General features: G+C 50.7%; 1 long non-coding RNA gene across 1 annotated transcript in view; it reads left to right on the forward strand.

The window, feature by feature from the left end:
- The window catches only part of LOC147103591 (uncharacterized), a 53,191-nt gene that overhangs the window by 19,266 nt on the left and 16,019 nt on the right, over positions 1–17,906 (forward strand). Inside the window, exons 2-3 of the long non-coding RNA XR_015081797.1 lie at positions 13,708–13,798; positions 16,704–16,778. This is a non-coding gene — a long non-coding RNA (uncharacterized LOC147103591). The remainder of the gene's footprint in view (positions 1–13,707; positions 13,799–16,703; positions 16,779–17,906) is intronic.

Here is a 17,906-nt window from a genome sequence, read left to right on the forward strand (position 1 = left end):
ATGCCAGGCTTTAATTGGCTGGAAATGTAAATAATTGATCAATTGTGCTGCCACTAAGCTTTCTGAAATGCTGGACACACATTCGGCTTTGGCCATTCAAACCCCACTCCAAAACGCAACTATCATTGTGATCACTTTTTTTTTTTAACTGCCCTGTTATAGGGGCTATTGGTTTGGCAACTGATAAATAGTGACTGGAAAATGGATTTGGAATGAGCTGTGTTGCGTTTATTTTGAATTCAGCCTGAGGTTGGCCCACATCACAGGTCTTTCTTATCCTTGTTTTCAAATCCCTCCATGGCCTCGCCCTTCCCTCTCTCTGTAGCCTTCTCCAGCCCGCCAACCCTCCGAGAACTCTGCGCGCCTCCAATCCTGGCCTCTTGCGCATCCCCGATTTTAATCGCTCCACCATCAGCGGCCGTGCCTTCAGTGGAAGTCATTGGATTGCCTTCAAAAGCAGGAATGGGGGCTGATTCACCTTTCCCTAGTGACATAAGAAAACTACCAGCACTTGGTCTAAGCGTTAAACAAGGCTTTAATCAACCGTTTTTCAACATGGAGATCTAGTTGTGTCCTTCACTAGTTCCTGTTAAAGAATGTCCTGAGCAAGCTGGGCCCATGCCCGAGTATTTATACTCTCCCTGGACAGCGCCACCAGCAGGCCACCCAGTATTATTTCATGTCATTTCCACATGAATGACAAGATTCATGTCACCTAGCATGGAGACACTGAGCCCAATTGTACACGCTCCTCCCTCCCGTCTACTCTTGTCCTGCTAAGACCAGCTGACTCAGTACAGACTGAGTTGAATGCAACACCTTCCTGGTCAGTGTGGTTCAGTGCCACAAATGGTGCTGCATTTACCCAATGAGCTGACAACAACAACTTGCATTTATATAGCACTTTTTAACATAGAAAACATCCCAAGGCTCCTCACAGTTGGGCGTGAGGAACATGGGCACCGAGCTAAAGAAAGGGAAATTGGAGAGTTGGGTTTTAAGGAAGAGAGGGAAGTGGAAAGGTAGACAAATTTAGCAAGGGAATTCCAGAGAGTGGGACCCAGTGGATGCCAATGGTGGGGCAAAGGGGGAGTGGGTGGTGTGGGATGTACAATAGGCCAGATTCAGATGAACAGAGTTTGGCAGGGGCGGGGAGGTGCGAGGAATGTAGATTGCTGAAATAGGGAGGGGTGAAGCCAAGGAGGAATTTGAAGACAATAATATGATAGAATTTCACATTAAGTTTGAGAGTGATATTCTTCAGTCCGAAACTAGAGTCTTAAACTTAAATATACTGAGGGGCGAGTTGGCTCTGGTAGATTGGGAAATTCGATTTAAAAGGTATGTTGGTAGATAAGCAGTGGAAAACATTTAAAGAAATATTTCAATATTCTCAACAAATATACATTCCATTTGAGAAATAAAAAATCCATGAGAAAAGTGATCCAACCGTGGCTAACTACAGAAGTTAATGATAGTATTAGATTAAAAGAAGAGGCTTATAATGTTGCAAAGAATAGTAGTAAGCCCGATGATTGGGAGAACTTTCAAAACCAGCAAAGGATGACCAAAAAAATTGATTAAAAGGGAGAAAATGGAATAGGAGAGTAAATTAGCAAGAAATATAAGAACAGATTGTAAGAGCTTCTACAAGTATGTAAAAAGGAAGAGGGTAGCAAAAGCAAGCGTTGGTCCCTTAGAGGCTGAGACAGGAGAACTTATACTGGGGAACAAAGAAATGGCAGTGACCTTGAATAAATATTTTATATCTGTCTTCACAGTAGAAGACACAAAATGTATACCAAAAATAGTAGGGAACTAAGGGGCTAATGGGAGTGAGGAGCTTAAAGTAAATAATATCAGTAGAGAAAAAGTACTTGGGGAAACTAATGGGACTAAAAGCTGACAAATCCCATGGACCTGATGGCCCACATCCTAGGGTTCTAAAAGAGGTGGATGCATTGGTTGTGATCTTCCAAAATTCCCTAGATTCTGGAATGGTCCCAATGGATTGGAAGGTGGATTGGAAAGTAACTAATGTAACCCCGCTATTCAAGAAAGGAGGGGGAGAGAAAACCGGGAACTACAGGCCAGTTAGCCTGACATCAGCCATCGGGAAAATGCTGGAATCCATTATTAAGGAAGTGGTATCAGGGCACTTCGAAAATCATAATATGATTAGGCAGAGTCAACATGGTTTTATGAAAGGGAAATCATGCTTGACAAATTTATTAGAGTTTTTTGAGGATGTAACTAGCAGGGTAGATAAAGGGGAACAGTGGATGTCGTATATTTGGATTTCCAAAAGGCATTCGATAAGGTGCCACATAAAAGGTTGTTACACAAGATTAGGGCTCATGGGATCAGAGGTAATGTATTAGCATGGATAGAAAATTGGTTATTGGACAGAAAGCAGAAAGTTGGGATAAACGGGTCATTTTCAGATTGGCAGGATGTAACTAATGGGCTGCCACAAGGATCAGTGCTTGGATCTCAGCAGTTTACAATCTATATTAATGACTTGGATGAAGGGACAGAGTGTAATGTATCCAACTTTGCTGATGATACAAAGCTAGGTGGGAAAGTAAGGTGTGAGGAGGACACAAAGAACCTGCAAAGGGATATAAACCGGTTAAGTAAATGAGCAATAAGGTGGCAGATGGAGTATAATGTGGGGAAATGTGAGGTTATTCACTTTGGTAGGAAGAATAGAAAAACAGAATATTTTTTAAATGCTGAGAAACTATTAAATGTTGGTGTTCAGAGAGATTTCGGTGTCCTCGTACAGGAAACAAAGAGAGTTAGCATGCAGGTACAGTAAGCAATTAGGAAAGCAAATGGCATGTTGGCCTTTATTCCAAGGGTTTAGAGTACAAGAGTAAGGAAGTCTTGCTACAGTTGTACAGGGCTTTGGTGAGACCACACCTGGAGTACTGTGCACAGTTTTGGTCTCCTTATCTAAGGAAGGATATACTTGCCTTTAGGCAGTTCAACAAAGGTTCACTCGACTAATCCCTGGGATGAGAGGGCTGTCCTATGATGAGAGATTGTGTAGAATGGGCCGATACTCTCTGGGGTTTAGAAGAATGAGAGATGATCTCATTGAAACATATGATTCTGAGAGGGATTGACAGGGTAGATGCTGGGAGATTGTTTCCCCTGGCTGGAGAGTCTAGAACTAGGGGGCATAGTCTCAGGATAAGGGGTCGGTCTTTTAAGACTGAGACGAGGAGGAATCTTTGGAATTCTCTGCCCCAAAGGGCTGTGGATGCTCAGTCGTTGAGTATATTCAATGTTGAGAAAGATAGATTTTTGGACTCTAGGGGAATCGAGGGATATGGGGATCGGGCAGGAAAGTGGTGTTGAGGTCGTAGATCAGCCATGATCTTATTGAATGGCAGAGCAGGCTTGAGGGGCCGTACGTCCTACACCTGCTCCTAATTCTTATGGGGGATAGGGAGCCAATGTAGGACAGGGACGATGGGTGAGCCACATTTGATGCAAGATAGGAAATGGGAAGCGGAGTTTTCGGTAAATTGGTGTTTAGGGAGGGTGAAAGATAGGAGGTCAGCACGGAGAGCATTGAAGTCATTGATTCTGGAGATGACCAAGGCACATAAGAGAGTGTCAGCGACAGGGTGGCTGAGGATGTGGCAGAGACAGCCGATGTAACGGAGGTGGGAGTAGGCGGTCTTTGTGATGAAGAGGCTATAAGATCTGAAGCTCAGCTCAGGGGCGCCCACGCTACAGGGTCTAATTGGGCAATTAGTCACTTTTTTTTTTCCTTTCACCAAAGGCTGAAAAGATGATTCTGAATACAATTTTTTTGTGACTTGATCAATTTCAACGTGCTCGAATGTGATAAAAGCCACAAAGCACATCTTCCGAGTGTCCCCGTTCCATGTGGGAAGATGTCAGCTCTCTTGCGATGGCACTTCATTCCAACCAAGCGCCTCAATGGCACGACTGCATTGTCCTTTCGGGAGAGGTACAGTCAGGAGGTCCGCCAGCAATATCTGGAGTCAAACGAGCTGATCAGGGATCCTTCTGATTGGCTAGCTGGTGTAGAATTTCCATATCTTTGACAGAAGATCAAACCTCCCCAGAGAAACAGTGTAAACAGGAGCTTACGAAATTTCTCCAGGGTTTTTCCGACGTTCTGACAGGAGATTGTGAGATCCCCATGTAAATTTACTCTGTTGTTTTAAGAGTAATGTCCCCACAACAGTTATATAAATGGCCATTAGGTTATTACATAGAAACATAGAAGATAGGAGCAGGATTAGGCCATTTGGCCCCTCGAGCCTGCTCCGCCATTTAATGAGAACATGGCTGATCATCCAAATTCAGTACCCTGTCCCTGCTTTCTCCCCATATCCCTTGATCCCTTTAGCCTTAAGAAATATATCTAACTCCTTCTTGAATATATTTAATGAATTGGCCTCAACTGCCTTCTGTGGTAGAGAATTCCACAGGTTCACCACTCTCTGGGTGAAGAAATTCCTCCTCATCTCTGTCCTAAATGCCTTACCCCTTATCTTTAGACTGTGACCCCTGGTTCTGGACTCCCCCGCCATCGGGAACATCCTTCCTGCATCTAGTCTGTCTAGTCCTCTTAGAATTTTATAAGTTTCAATGAGATCCCCTCTCAATCTTCCAAACTCCAGCGAATATAAGCACAATCGACCCAATCTCTCCTCATACGTCATTCCTGCCATCCCAGGTATCAGTCTGGTGAATCTTCAATGCACTCCCTCCATGGCAAGAACATCCTTCCTCAGATAAGGCGACCAAAACTGCACACAATACTCAAGATGTGGTCTCACCAAGGCCCTGTACAACTGCAGCAAGACATCCTTGCTCCTGTACTTGAATCCTCTCGCTATGAAGGCCAACAAACCATTTGCCTTCTTAACCGCCTGCTGCACCTGCATGCTTGCCTTCAGCGACTGGTGCACAAGGACACCCAGGTCTCGTTGCACTTCCCCTTCTCCCAATCTACTGCCGTTCAGATAATAATCTGCCTTCCTGTTTTTGCCACCAAAGTGGATATCCTCGCATTTATCCACATTGGGCAGATGCATGGCAGATGCAGTATAATCACCCAACCTGTCCAAATCATACTGGAGTTTCTCGGCATCCTCCTCACAGCACACACGCCCACCCAGCTTTGTGTCGTCTGCAAACTTGGAGATATTACATCTAGTTCCCTCATCTAGGTCATTAATATATATTGTTAATAGCTGGGGTCCTAGCACCGATCCCTGCGGTACCCCACTAGTCACTGCCTGCCACTTGGAAAAAGACCAGTTTATTCCAACTCTTTGCTTCCTGTCTGCCAACCAGTTCTCTATCTAAGTCAGTACCTTACCCCCAATCCCATGTGCTTTAACTTTACATGCTAATCTCTTATGTGGGACCTTATCGAAAGCCTTCTGAAAGTCCAAATACACCACATCCACTGGTTCTCCCTTATCTGTTCTACCAGTTACATCCTCAAAAAATTTCAGTAGATTAGTCAAGCATGATTTACCTTTTGTAAATCCATGTTGACTTTGTCCGATCCTGTCACTGTTTTCCAAGTGCTCTGCTATTACATCTTTTATAATGGACTCTAGCATTTTCCCCATTACCGATGTCAGGCTTACCGGTCTATAATTCCCCGTTTTCTCTTTCGCACCTTTTTTGAATAGTGGGGTTACATTAGCTACCCTCCAATCCATGGGTACTGTTCCAGAGTCTATTGAATTTTTGAAGATGACCAGCAATGCATCTATTATTTCTAGGGCCACTTCCTTAAGTACCCTAGGATGTAGATTATCAGGCCCTGGGGATTTATCGGCCTTCAATCCCGTCAATTTCCCTAACACCATTTTCCTACAAATACTGATTTCATTCAGTTCCTCCCTCATTAGACCCTATGTTCCCCGACATCTCTGGGAGGTTATTTGTGTCCTCCTTTATGAAGACAGAACCAAAGTATGTATTTAATTGGTCAGCCATTTATTTGTTCCCCATTATAAATTCCCCTGATTCTGACTGCAAGGGACCTACGCTTGACTTCACCAATCCTTTTCTCTTCACATATCTATAGTGTGGCGTACCGATCACAGAAAGGACACAATCCGCTTTTCGGTCCGTAGACTATAAATCAGGCGTCATGCCTTTAAGAAGGATCACACCTTTAAGAAACTCGATCTGCAACATAGTTAAGCCCAGAGCGGGGGAGGAGCAGTCGAAGCTGGGGACTGATGAAAAGCAGTCAGACTTGTTGTAAGCTCCGACGCCATTTTTGTGTGCAACATGTGGTCTCAACAATTAAACCTTTTCTGTTGAACCTCTCCGAGTTCAGTATATTTTGTTAGGAGTACGTAGACTCCTACATTGGTGACCCCGACGCTCATGACGACTCCTAAGCGTAACCATGGCTGACACAAACGCAGTTTCTGTGAAGCTGCCGGAGTTCTGGGAGAACCTAGCCACCGCCTTGTTCCTTCAAGCCGAATTGCAATTCCGACTCCGTGGCATCACCGCCGACGCAACGATGTACGACTACCTCCTCGCCTCCCTGGGCAGCTCTACAATCACGAAAGTCTGGACAACACTACAAAACCCTTTGGAGGAAGGCAAGTACACACATCTCAAGGCCGCGCTCCTTAAAAAATTCACAGCCTCCCAATTCGTGTGCAACTGCCACCTCCTCGACCTCCCGGGCCTCGGTGACTCCACGCCGTCAGACTTGCTCTCACACATGCTTGCTCTGACTGACGAGAAACCGCCCAGCTCCCTCTTCCGCACGCTCTTTATCCGCCAACTACCCCCCAGCATCCGCCCGGCGATCGTGGCGTCCAGCCTCACGGACCTCGAGGACCTGGCCGACGAAGCCGATAAGCTCCTGTCCGCCGGCTCCAACCACGCCGTCACCCCCGACCTGACCTCCGCAGCGTCAGCGCGTGCTCCACCCTCTATCGCGTGGCCACACAGCTCGGCCACGAGGCCCCCCAGGCCCCCACGTCCCCCAAGCCCTCCGACCCAGGGCTACTGCTACTTCCATACCCGGTTCGGCGCACGGGCACACCGCTGCAGCCATCCCTGCACATTTCCAACTGCCCCCACACCGGCCTACACGATGGCCATGGGGCAAGCAGGCGCGCTGCTGTACGTTACGGACAGCGCCTCCGGACACCGTTTCCTATGCGACACGGGCGCGCAGCGCAGCATCATCCCCGCGTCCGCCCTCGAGATCCAGCGAGGCGGCCGCGGCCCTGCGCTGGCTGCCGCCAACGGCACCGACATCCGGACGTACGGCACCCACACCGTCACCATCGACCTCGCAGGCCGCCGCTACCACTGGGAGTTTATCACCGCCAAGGTGCTCTCCCCGCTCCTCGGTGCGGATTTCCTGTGCGCCCACGGCCTGTTGGTCGACATGCCTCGGCGCTGCCTCGTGGAGATGAACACCATGTCACCTATCCCGGGCGCCATGGCCCCCCCCCAGCCCGCCGAAATGGCGTGGCAGTGCCGCGCCCGCTCAACGGACGACTACTCAGCACTCCTGGCTGAGTTCCCAGCCCTCACCAACCCGACCTTCTCCGCAGAAGTTGGTAAGCATGGGGTAGAACACTTCATCCCCACCACAGGCCCACCAGTGTATGCCCACGCCCGCAGGCTGGACCCGGCCAAGCTGGAGATCGCGCGGGCCGAGTTCGCCACAATGGAACAGTTCGGCATCATCCGCCGCTCCAACAGCCCCTGGGCCTCCCCACTCCACATCGTCACCAAACCCGACGGGGGATGGCGCCCCTGCGGGGACTACCGGCGCCTAAACAACGCCACCACGCCGGATCGGTACCCAATACCGCACATTCAAGACTTCTCGGCTAGACTGGCCGGCCACTCAGTCTTCTCCAAAGTCGACCTGGTGCGCGGTTACCATCAGGTGCCAGTCCACTCCACGGACGTCCCCAAGGCGGCCATAATCACCCCTTTTGGGCTATTCGAGTTCCTCCGAATGCCCTTCGGCCTCAAAAACGCGGCCCAGGCCTTCCAGCGGCTCATGGACTCGGTCCTCCGGGACCTGAAGTTCCTCTTTGTCTACCTGGATGACATCCTGGTAGCTAGTTCCTCCAAGCAGGAACACATCGAGCACCTGCGCACCCTGTTCCAGAGGCTCAGTGAGCACGGGCTCATCATCAGCCCAGCCAAGTGCCAATTCGGCCTCAGCAGGATCGAATTCCTCGGCCACCACATCACGCAGGACGGAGCCATTCCCCTGCCCGCCAAGGTGCAAGCCGTCCAGCAGTTCCCCCGGCCTACCACCATCAAAGGCCTCCAGGAGTTCTTGCAGATGATCAACTTTTACAACCGCTTCATTCCCGGAGCGGCCTCCCTCATGCGGCCCCTATACGAAGCCCTCCGGGGTAAGAAAGACAGAATGGCGATCGAGTGGTCGGCGGACATGTTGACCGCTTTCGACTCGACCAAAAAGGCGCTCGCCGACGCCACCATGCTCGCTCACCCACAGCCCAATGCCAGGGTGGCCCTCACCACGGACGCCTCCGACCACGCGGTCGGCACCGTGTACGAACAGTGGGTCGACGGGGCCTGGCAACCGCTGGCCTTTTCCAGCCGCCAACTGCGCCCCCCGGAGGCCAAATACAGCGCCTTTGACCACGAGCTCCTCGCACTGTACCTGGCAGTCCGCCATTTTAGATTTCTTCTGGAGGGCCGCCCCTTCACCGCGTTTGTCGACCACAAACCCCTAACATTCGCGATGGCAAAGTCTGCGGACCCGTGGTCAGCCAGGCAACAACGCCAGCTCGCCGCGGTGTCCGAATTCACCACGGACATCCGGCACGTCTCCGGTCGAGACAACGTGGTGGCCGACTGCCTATCCCGCCCCGCCGTCCACGGCACCCACCTGGCAGTGGACTATGCTCAACTGGCAGCAGAGCAACGCACCGACCCCGATCTGCTCTCCGTGCCCACAACCCTCCCAGGGCTGCGACTGACCGACGTCGCCTGCGGCCCGTCCGCCGTCACAGTCAAATGCGACACCTCCTTGGCGCAACCCCGCCCCGTAGCCCCGGCGTCTTGGCGAAAACGGGTGTTCGACATCGTCCACGGCCTCTCACACCCCGGCACCCGCGCGTCCATTAGACTGGTGGCCAACCGATTTGTCTGGCGCGGCCTGCGCAAAGATGTGCGCATCTGGTCCAGATCCTGCATAGCTTGCCAGCGTGCCAAAGTCCACCAGCACGTCAAAGCCCCACTCGAGGAGTTCACCGTGCCAGAAAGAAGGTTTGACCATGTCCACATCGACCTCGTCGGCCCCCTGCCGCCATCACAAGGTCACACGCACCTACTGACAATCGTGGACCGTACCAGCCGTTGGCCCGAGGCCATTCCACTGACGTCCACCACCACCACCGACATTGCGAGGGCATTCATCGGGACCTGGGTCGCTCGGTTCGGCGTCCCCTCCGACATGACGTCAGATAGAGGCCCGCAGTTCACCTCTGATCTGTGGGCCGCCATCGCCCGAAACCTTGGGGTGGCCGTTCACCGCACCACGGCTTACCACCCCCAAGCCAACGGACTGTGCGAGCGATTCCACAGGTCCATGAAGGTGTCCCTCCGCGCCAGCCTCAAGGATGAGGCCTGGATCGACCGCCTCCTGTGGGTGCTACTTGGCCTACGCTCCGCGGTCAAAGAAGACCTGCAAGCCTCGGCGGCGGAACTCGTGTACGGCCAGCTGCTGCGCGTACCCGGAGAGTTCCTGCCCACCGCCACGACCCCCTGGTCGGCTGACCAGCAACGCCGCGCTTTCGCCAACCGAGCACAACAGTTCGCTCCAGTACCCACCGGCCGGCACGGCGAACCAGCAACCCGCGTACCACCTAGCCTGCACATGGCCAAATTTGTTTTCGTGCGCCATGACGCCCACCGAGGACCTCTACGGCCCCCATACGACGGACCCTACAAGGTACTCCAGACGGGGAACAAGTTCTTCCTCCTCCAAGTGGGCGGTAGAACTGACAAGGTGTCGGTCGACCGGCTCAAGCTGGCGCACCTAGAGCCCGACGAGCCCGTTCAAGTGGGCCAACCCCCACCGCGGGGCAGACCGCCTAAGAGCCCGATGCGTCCGACCGCCCCGCTCCCGACGCCAACCGCCAAGAGCCGTTCCGGCCGTGCCATCAAGCCGCCACGCCGGTTCATACACTCCCTACTAGCAGATTCTGGGGGGAGCTGTGTGGCGTACCGATCACAGAAAGGACACAATCCGCTTTTTGGTCCGTAGACTATAAATTAGGCGTCATGCCTTTAAGAAGGATCACACCTTTAAGAAACTCGATCTGCAACATAGTTAAGCCCAGAGCGGGGGAGGAGCAGTCGAAGCTGTGGACTGATGAAAAGCAGTCAGACTTGGTGTAAGCTCTGACGCCATTTTTGTGTGCAACATGTGGTCTCAACAATTAAACCTTTTCTGTTGAACCTCTCCGAGTTCAGTATATTTTGTTAGGAGTACGTAGACTCCTACAATAGAAGCTTTTACAGTCATTGTTGTGCGTCCCAGTAGTTTTGGTGCTGTAAGGCTCGCTGTTGTTCCCCATGTGGTTCCTGGGGATGGCCGGTGGGTTTGGTACAATGAGAGAATGTTCTTAATATTGAGGAGGACAATGTGCAGGAGGACTGTTCCTTCGTGTTCTGTGCGGAATAGCTCTTTTTGAAAGAGCTGGCACAGGCCCGATGGACCGAATAGCCACCTTCTGTGCTGTAAGATTCTATGAGGACACCACAAAGGCTGAAGCAGAGGTGACAATTAAAATCTAGAAGTCATGGTTAAGTGAAACCAAGCATCTGTTTTAAAAGCCTGTGCATTTCTGGGAGAAAGGAAGGAAAGACTGAGGGAGGTAATGGGGTTCCACAGTTTTAAGGCCCTGGGAATGAATGCGTTGGAGTAGAGGATGGTGTAGTGTGCCTCAGTTTCAATACAGTGAGGATGCAGGGTTGCGGTCGAATGTGTAGGATGGTAATATTTGAAGTTCAATACTGAAGTATGTTGCCGCATGGCTGGATGAGCCAGCATTAAAAGAATAATATTACTCCTGTTATATAGGGTTACTAGCTGGGGAGCCCCGCGTTGCGAGGGCAATTTTGGGGCACTTGGTCTCCCTGCCCCTGTGTGTCCCCCCTCTCCCTGTCATGTCCTCTCCCTGTTCTATCCCTCCCTCCCCTCCCCTCTCTCCCTCCCCTCCTCTCCCTCCCCTCCCCTCCTCTCCCTCCCTCCCCTCCCCTGTCTCCCTCCCTCCCTCCCCCCACCCCCTCCCCTCCCCTCGCCCACCCCCACCCCTCCCCTCCCCTCCCCCACTCCCCCGCTCCCCCACTCCCCTCTGTCCCTCTCTCCGGCCCCTCCCCCTGCCTAGCGCCTGAGGTCCGGTGCCGTTGCGATAGCGGCCGTGCGGGGCCTAGCACTTAAGGCGCGGTCGGGTTCTGAGGCCGGGACGGACCGGAGCTGAGGTCCCCCGCGTATCGCACATCTGATGGACGGCCGCTGCGGGCGGGCGGCGCATGCGCGGTCAGTGCGGGCGGCGCATGCGCGGTCAGTGCGGGCGGCGCATGCGCGGTCAGTGCGGGCGGCGCGAGGTGGCCCGCGGGGAGCAGGCAAGGGCGGCTTGGCGGCCGTTAGCGAGCGGGAAACTTCGGGCGGCCCGCCCGCGCTCCGTCCGCGACACCGTGAAACCTGAGAGGGGGAAGTAGAGAGAGACAGAGAGGGAAGAGGAGAAGGAGAGAGAGGGAAGAGGAGAAGGAGAGAGAGGGAAGAGGAGAAGGAGAGAGAGAGAGGGAAGAAAGAGAGAGAGAGAGAGAAATTTTTTGAGCTTCAGGCCCCGAGTCCCCCCTGCGCGAGGGTGAGGAGGAGGGGGGGGGTTGCTAAACACAATATAAAACTCAAATAAATTGTTAATTAATTCCCTAACACATAATTCAAATATTTACCTTACTTCCCTAACACACTGAAAGTGTGGGGAAAAAATCGTGAAAAATCAAGATGGCGGCCACTCACCTCGGTTCAGAAGGATAAGGCCCGCCCACACACGCACCGATTGGTCGACCGGTCAGGTCACCGAAGCGTAGGATTGGTCAATCGTCGAGTCACTCGACACTCAACTGTAGGAAGGAACCCGCCGTCCGATTGGTTGACCTCGACGTCACACGGTCGCTAATGAGATGCTAATGAGCGGAAGGCTGAACGTTTTTCGGATACCGCGTGCGGGATTTTTGTGCGGCCGAAACGTAAATACGCCTATGACCGGTCCGGAATCGCAAGCTTTCTTTTGAGGCGACGCGCGCGTCGGTACGCTCTGTAACTTTCAAACGTATAGAGAACGGACAGACAGACAGACATCGGGACAGACAGACAGAAGAGCCGCTTTATATATATAGATATGTTATGTATTATGCAGGGAATGGCACACAATGTCCATATATGGGGCTGAGGTCTGTTGGTTGTTATGTGGCATACATTGCCCATTTTTTGGAGATTGCTGAACAGTTTAACAACATTAAAATATTTAACATAAAAAGCCCTGTTTTCCACACAAATGAGTAAATTGATCAGGGTGGGGCGGGAGGGGGGGGGGCTTGATTTTTGGAGTGTGCACACACCTACTCCCAGTCAGTATATAGTCTGAGTTTAGGTGACGCTGTGCCAGTCAGCTGAGTTTGGCCAGTTCATGCCTCATAAATTATGTGGTATGTGCATTGGAACTGAGGTGATCTGTCTCAGGAGAGGGGTCAGAATAACATTTGCAGGCCTCATTGGAGAGGCCCTCTTCCCAGACTGCTCGCCCATCCAGAGGTAGATGGACAGTGTTATTGGTCCCTAGAAAGAAAGAAAGACTTGCATCTATATAGCGCCTTTCACGACCTCAGGCCGTCCCAAAGCGCTTTACAGCCAGTGGAGTACTTTTTGAAGTGTAGGCACTGTTACAATGTAGGAAAGTGCAGCAGCCAATTTGCGCACAGCAGTGAGATAATGACCAGATCATCTGTTTTTTAGTGCTGTTGATTGAGAAGTAAATTATGGTCAGGACACCGGGGAGAACCGCCCCCCCCCCCGCCCTGCTGTTCTATCGATTAGTGCCGTGGGATCTTTTACGCCCACCTGAGAGGGCAGGCGTGGCCTCGGTGTTAACATCTTATCCGAATAATGCCCCTCTGACTGTGTAGTGCTCCCACGGTATTGCATGCGCAATAGATTTGGTGCGCAAGTCTGTGGAGTGGGACTTGAACCCACAAACGTCTGACTCAGAAGCGAGAGTGCTGCCCACTGAGCCACTGGCTGACACCTTTTAAAGGGGAGGAGGACTGGCTATAAAATGGGGCTGAAACATAGAAACATAGCAGATAGGAGCAGGAGTAGGCCATTCGGCCCCTCGAGCCTGCTCCGCCATTTAATGAGATCATGGCTGATCATCCAAATTCAGTACCCTGTCCCTGCTTTCTCCCCATACCCCTTGATCCCCTTAGCCTTAAGAAATATATCCAACTCCTTCTTGAATATATTTAATGAACTGGCCTCTACTGCCTTCTGTGGTAGAGAATTCCACAGGTTCACCACTCTCTGGGTGAAGAAATTCCTCCTCATCTCAGTCCTAAATGGCTTACCCCTATAAAAGGCTTGACTATGTCCACCTTGTCTTTCAGTAACTGGTATCCTGGCCCATGCGTGACTGAGAAGCGGTGCCACTGGGAGTTGTGCAGCAGATGGTGCCGGATGAAATCAGGATCCGTGAAGGTGAGCGACTGCAAGCGGGGGAATGTTAATGGGGCGGGGGGGGGAAAGCAGGTGAAAGAAAGTGTTTTCAAATCAAACCTCGCTTCATTTTGCCAGTAGCTGGATCAGCAGAGCATCGGAGCGAAGGTCATGAATTGAAATTCCGGCATTGATTGGCATTTGAGCTTGCCCACTGCTGCTGCCAATTAATCAATTGCCCAGCTCGGTCTCTATCTCAGAGACTGGCCACTGCTACCAGTGCCAAGCTTGTCAACTATGGAGGAGAACAATAGAATTGGAGGGGGGGGGGGCAAATACTGCAACCCAAAATGTGTGGCTTTGAGCCCAAGATCAGCCATGATCTTATTGAATAGCGGAGCAGGCTCGAGGGGCCAAGTGGCCTATTCCTGCTCCTATTTCTTATGTTCTTAAAATACAGAAAGAAGAGGCATCTTAACATTGGGGACCAAATGGAGAACAAGCTGTCAACTTTAAAAAAGGAGGAAGGGGAATATTTTTTATGCCGCACTTTTGGACAGCTGAGATTGGGAACTAATTACGAGGGGGTGACTGCGGATCCTCCCGTCCGCTGGCACAGCGTCCTGCTGCACCTTACCACCCGACGGCCACATATTTCTGGGCGCCGCGAAAACTGGGTCCTTGCTTACAAAACGAGATGTAATAGGCCCAACAATGTGTGATCAACGCAACAGAACGTCAAGCTTCCATCCACACCTCCCCTGCCGGGACAATATAAAATAATTGCCTTTGCTACTGGGCCGTACAGAACATGAATATTATTCAATGTCTCTCAACCCCGCCCTCTCGTCCTATCCCTCAATCCGTTCTCTCAGAACATCACAGTTCCTTGAACCCATTTTCCCTGACCACTTCAGTGGCTTTGCCTGGTTAGCTTATCCTATTAACTTTTGACAGAAAAATTTCCACCTGGCTTCCCTCCTCCGTCAAAGCTCCCAATTCTTCACCGGTGTCCTCTGGTATTTGAACATTTCATCGCAGTGAACACATTTGCCTGGATCAGTTTTTATAAAATTCCCTTCAAAATGTCCTTTGTCTCCTCCTGGCTGTCCCTTTCCATTGTTCAGACCCGTGGATCAGTGACTTGGATGAGATTTTCCATCCCAGCTCTCAACCAGTTCGCTTTTCGCCATCACCCGCGATTAGCATCTCATTTACAACCAACAGAACATAGTGTTTACAGCACAGAAACAGGCCATTCGGCCCAACCGGTCTGTGCCTGTGTTGATGCTCCGCACGAGCCTCCTCCCGCCTTGCTTCATCTCACCCCATCAGCATTTCATCGCGTGCACAAGAAGCTGTCGAAAACTAATTGAATCCCAGGCCTCCTTGAGCAGCAGTATCGTGGGTATGATGCCCAAATGTGAAGATGACGCCTGTACAACTGTAACTCCGTTTAATGTGTTAGAATATTCAAGCAGGCGCGGAATGTGTTATTTATCTTTCAATGTGGCTTTTTTTTCTCACTGAAGAATGTTTTATTTCTTTTTAGTGTGGAAAACAAACCAGCCATCTGACAAACAGTGCACCCTACAATTCTCTTAAAGTACACTCTGGGACCGAGTCACACCATTGGTTGTTTGGTTGCAGTCGGGCATTGGTGCCAATGACTCGAGCAGTCCTTTGGCCACACTGTCCTGATTTCTCAGCTAAGACTGACAGTGGTTTTGTTATGAGTGGGCCAGAATAGTAAAAATGTTATCAAACGTCTGGTGGTACACTGCTGTGTATTATTACAGAAGAGCACTAGATAGGTTCAGATCATGGAGGCCGTCAGCCCATTTGATCTCATCCTTCCAGAATACCGACCCCACTGTCTTACTATTAGCTTTTTTTTTGTGTGTAAACATCCACCTGAACAGACCGACCTCAGTTTGACGTTTCAGCAGAAGGACAGCACCTCTTGGCCAAAGCAACACTCCCTCTGGACCTGCATTGGAGTGTCAGGTCTCGTTTATGAGCTCAAGCCCTGGTTTTGGGCTTGAACCCCACTGGCCCAGTGGCAAGAGTGCAACCCAACTGAGCCAAGCTGACACACAGGCTAAAGGTGGACGCACAAAGGTTAGGGCCCGGGACCTTCCTGATCTACTGGGGTCAGGAGCACACCATCCCACACACTAGGGCCACTGAACCATCCAAGCAAAGCTACAATTAGTCCATTAGATGGTGGTACAAATGTAACCTTGGTTTTTATTTTGCCGCTTGTAAGAGATTACATGATTGGAGGGGGGTGGGGGGGGCGGTGAGATGAGGGGGAGGTCGGGGGAGGACAGAAGTGTTTAGCCATCATGGTCCAGCCACCATGGTGTGGGGTAGGCTTGATAGACCAGCTGGCCTTTTCCTGCAATTTTGTATGTTTGTCCAGTTAATAGGCTCTGTTACGACTCTAAAGATAAGGGGTAAGCCATTTAGGACTGAGATGAGGAGGAATTTCTTCACCCAGAGAGTGGTGAACCTGTGGAATTCTCTACCACAGAAGGCAGTTGAGGCCAATTCATTAAATATATTCAAGAAGGAGTTAGATATATTGCTTAAGGCTAAAGGGATCAGGGGATATGGGGAGAAAGCAGGGACAGGGTACTGAGTTTGGATGATCAGCCATGATCTCATTGAATGGCGGAGCGGGCTCGAGGGGCTGAATGGCCTACTCCTGCTCCTATCTTCTATGTTTCTATGTTTCTTACTCCATTTTTATGGTAATGCAGTGAGCTTCTAGTTACAGTAATGCTGGGTGATAGACGGCCCGATTTAGCATGTGGTTTAAATGTTGGGGTCTATTGGTGGATTCCGGTTATTGAGGTAGCTCCTGTTGACCATGGTTTACTGTGCATTCTTCTTCTTCTACGTGCTGTGCTCTGCTGCTTTTTTTTACCATTTTCCTTTCAAGGGTTCCAGTGAAGATTCTAACTGTGATCCGAGACGCCGGCAGATTCTCACTCAAAGTCTTCGCAGATGCTTGGAGGTTTGTATTTTTTTTTCTTTGCTTTCACTTTTTTGACGCATCTTTTTTTTATCATGTTGTCACCACCCCCCCCGCCGCCCGCTAACCCCACCCCCAATGCGGCAGAACGGTTTTACAGTTGGTGCACTGGATAGGGTTGGCACGTCTGATTGGATGTATTTTTGAAGGTTTCGTCACATGACTTCCAACCATTCAAAAACAGCCTCTTTTTCTTTCCGCCCGTCTCCAATATTTTTAGAACTATTCAATGAAAGTGTTCAAAGCGAAATGGAAAAAAAAAACACGTTTTTTTTAAAGCCCCGTAATTTTTCTCCTGGGGTTTGCTCGCAACAGTGTCCAGGAGGTTAATCTTTTAATTCCTAGAGACTCCAGGGCAATCTAACAGGACTAGACAGACTAGATGCAGGAAGGAAGTTCCCGATGGTCGGGGAGTCCAGAACCAGGAGTCACAGTCTAAGGATAAGGGGTAAGCCATTAGGACAGAGATGAGGAGGAATTTCTTCACCCAGAGAGTGGTGAACCTGTGGAATTCTCTACCACAGAAGGCAGTTGAGGCCAATTCATTAAATATATTCAAGAAGGAGTTGGATATATTTCTTAAGGCTAAAGGGATCAAGTGATATGGGGAGAAAGCAGGGACAGGGTACTGAGTTTGGATGATTAGCCATGATCTCATTGAATGGTGGAGCAGGCTCGAGGGGCCAAATGGCCTACTCCTGCTCCTATCTTCGATGTTTCTATGTAATCCTTGGGGGGGGGGGTGGCGACACTTAAGCATGGGACCGGCAGCCTGCATCCATACCCCTGGTATATTGCTCGTAGCTGGCCAGCAGCTAGCATCTGAGAACAACCGAGTGAAGATGTCCATCCAGCATCTCCACCTCACCCCAAGAGAGAAACTCAACCCATCCCTGCACAGCAGGGCTGGGTTGTGGAACTCGATGAAGTGGGGTTCAGCCGCATTTTAGAGGCAAACTGATGGGACCCTTTCTTGGCATACAGTCATGCTCTTCCTAGCCTAGGAGCACTTGTTGCTTACACAGGCTGCCTATAATGTTCAAAATTATGAGGGGGTTTTGATAGGAAAAAATAAGGAGAAACTGTTTCCACTGGCGGGTGAGTCAGTAA

This window comes from Somniosus microcephalus, chromosome 19, assembly GCF_052327205.1.
Source record: "Somniosus microcephalus isolate GS21.2 chromosome 19, FLI_Smic_1.0, whole genome shotgun sequence".
NCBI classification, from domain to species: Eukaryota; Metazoa; Chordata; class Chondrichthyes; order Squaliformes; family Somniosidae; genus Somniosus; species Somniosus microcephalus.